The sequence below is a fragment of the Pogona vitticeps genome, chromosome 2 (assembly GCF_051106095.1).
Source record: "Pogona vitticeps strain Pit_001003342236 chromosome 2, PviZW2.1, whole genome shotgun sequence".
Classification (NCBI taxonomy): Eukaryota; Metazoa; Chordata; class Lepidosauria; order Squamata; family Agamidae; genus Pogona; species Pogona vitticeps.
The window spans coordinates 3895927-3899124 of record NC_135784.1 but is presented as its reverse complement, the minus strand read 5'-3'; positions in this window follow the sequence as shown (position 1 = coordinate 3899124).

Sequence of the window (3198 nt, the reverse complement as noted above, 5' to 3'; positions counted from 1 at the left end):
CTGTGTTGGCTGCAGGGGTAGTCAACCCAAGGATGAAGAATGTCTCCGTTGACAACGACCACGGTGAAGCCAGAGGTAGGGATGGTTGGATCGGGGATACCGGGGGTTGAGCAGGCATCGGCGATAGAGATGATTGAGCCAGAGGAACAGGTAGATGAGTCATCAACGACGATGAGGGTGGTAGATCAGGAGGCGCCAGTGGAGAGGGTAGAAGATCCGGAGGCGAGGATGGTTGAGCTGAGAGCACGGATGTTTGGGGGTGAGGGTAGTTGAGCCGAGGTCACAGGAAGAGGTGCTGAAGGCGATATAGGGGGAGGCGACCACTTAAGAAGCTGGAGATGTTTCTTAAGAGATTCCATAGGTCGACCAGGGAAGTAGGCGACCAGCAACTCCCAGTGGTGTTTCTCCAGCATGCCAGGTTTCCAAAGGTTTGAGGCATGACGCAGCAGGCATGTATCCTCTTCCTTTGTCCAGGCTTGGTGTTTTGTTGATAGACAAGTGACTCTCAGCATTGACCTCATCGGGATGTCTATGATGACGGTGCATCGCCAAACTGCGCTTCGATGAAAAGGACTGGCCGCAGTGGCAGGTGAAGACCGGCAGTTCAGTAGAAGCATTGGTTGCTCCGTCGACACTAGTGTCGCTGCTGTTTTCCTGGACCTCAGAGGAACCAGGAATTAACTTCTGTTTTGTAGACATAACCAACAGTTGTGTTCAAAATTATTCAGCCCCCACTGAAATTGAATGTTTTGGCCATTTTGACATTGATTTTGATCATTCAGTCATCTTGCTTACATTTACATGAAAGAGGCACTTGTAGGTCAGAGAAATATAACCTTAAGTTTATAATGAAATAACCACAAATGTCTTTTCTGTGCTCACATCATTATTAGTTTTTATTCAACCCCCAAGTGACATTCAATCTTAGTACTTAGTACAACATCCTTTTACAGTTATAACAGCTTTTAAACGTGAAGCATAGCTTGACACAAGTGTCTTGCAGCGATCTACGGGTATCTTTGCCCATTCTTCATGGGCAAAAGCCTCCAGTTCAGTCAAATTCTTAGGCTTGCGCACTGCAACTGCTTTCTTTAAGTCCCACCAGAGGTTCTCAATCGGATTTAAGTCTGGTGACTGCGATGGCCACTCCAAAATGTTCCAGCCTTTCCTCTGCAACCATGCTCTAGTGGGCTTGGAGGTATGCTTGGGATCATTGTCCTGTTGAAAGCACCAACGTCTCCCAAGCCTCAGGTGTGTGACGGACTGCATCACATTTTCATCCAATATCTCCTGGTACTGAAGAGAATTCATGGTACCTTGTACACCCTGAAGCTTCCCTGTACCTGCAGAAGCAAAACAGCCCCAAAGCATTATTGACCCTCCGCCATGCTTCACTGTAGGCAAGGTGTTCTTTTCGTCATATGCCTTGTTCTTCCTCCTCCAAACATAGCGTTGATCCATGGGCCCAAACAGTTCTAATTTTGTTTCATCAGTCCACAGAACACTATCCCACAACTTTTGTGGTTTGCCCACATGACTTTTGGCATACTGCAGTCGACTCTTCTTATTCTTGGGAGACAGCAAGGGGGTGCGCCTGGGGGTTCTGGCATGGAGACCTTCATTACGCAGTGTGCGCCTTATTGTCTGAGCTGAAACTTCTATACCCACATCTGACAAATCTTTTTTCAGTTCCTCAGCAGTCACACGGGGACTTTTCACCACTCTACGCTTTAGGTAGCGCACAGCAGTCGAAGTCAGCATCTTCTTTCTTCCACGACCAGGTAGCATTTCAACAGTGGCCTTTGCCTTGAATTTGCAAATGATGCTTCCTATGGTGTCTCTTGGTATGTTTAACTTCTTTGCAATCTTCTTATAGCCATTGCCCTTCCTGTGAAGACAAATCACCTCTTCTCTTGTCTTCCTGGACCATTCTCTTGACTTCACCATGTTTGTAACCACACCAGTAAATGTCTAGAAGGAGCTGAGTATCACAGTCCTTTTAAAGCTGCCTAATTGGTGCTTATTATGCTTGATTGGTGCTCGGTGACATCCACAGGTGTTTTCAATACCTGATTGAAAACACCTGAATGAACCTCTCTTCTTCAGAGTGGTAGTCTTTAAGGGGTTGAATAATTGTGGCAATGAAGAAACCACAAAAGAAACATTTACTACTGTATTACATAAACAATTGATGTTATTTTAGTTGCATTTGGTTCTTTAAAACATCCTTGTAGGATTTCATTCTGAATACAATTCCAAATGTACACTATAGTCCCTAAACCCCTTTACAGCATTGGGGGCTGAATAATTTTGAACACAACTGTAGAACCCCTGGTTGGAAGGTTAGCCCTCCCAGGGGCTGGCCTGGATCTTAGTTCAGGCGGGGACCAAGGGGAGCACGCCCCCCATCTGGTACCCCACCCTATCTAGCGGGCACCACGGGAAGGCGTCCAGGCCATGTCCCGCCGAGAGTCATAGTTACTCCCGCCGTTTACCCGCGCTTCATTGAATTTCTTCACTTTGACATTCAGAGCACTGGGCAGAAATCACATCGCGTCAACACCCGCCGCGGGCCTTCGTGATGCTTTGTTTTAATTAAACAGTCGGATTCCCCTGGTCCACACCAGTGCTAAGTCAACTGCTAGGCGCCGGCCGAGGCAGAACTCCGGCCCGACCTGTCCCCGCCATGCAGGTAACATGCAAGTCTGAGGCGTGTGCACGCTATTTCTGGAAATATCACCACCCAAAGGCAGGTCATACGCAACCTGCATTCCGACTCTGTCGGTGTCTTTCCGTCGTGCTTCTGGTGTAGAGGTTGTATCACCGGAGGGAGCCAACGATGGCCAGAAGGCACAGGTCGGCGAGGTCACGGGAGGATAGGCCGAGGGAACACTTATGGCAGCCAGACTTGGCTAAGAGAAGGCCTCTGTTGATGACGATTGGGGAGTGGCGGATTGGGATCAATGAGCCATGCCACTTCTCCAGGGCAGCGGTGCAGGCAGGGGAGCCGTACTTGGACATCTTCAGGTCCCAGGTCTCCTGTAGGCGATGGCCACCAATGATGGATACGTCCAGGACTACTAGTTGGTTGTTGGTGAGCGCCACGATGTCTGGCTTGATGAAGGACGAGCCGGATGGGATGATGGGCTCAATCCACGTCTGCAGCCCCTTCTCACGAATTGGTCGGGTGTGGTTAAT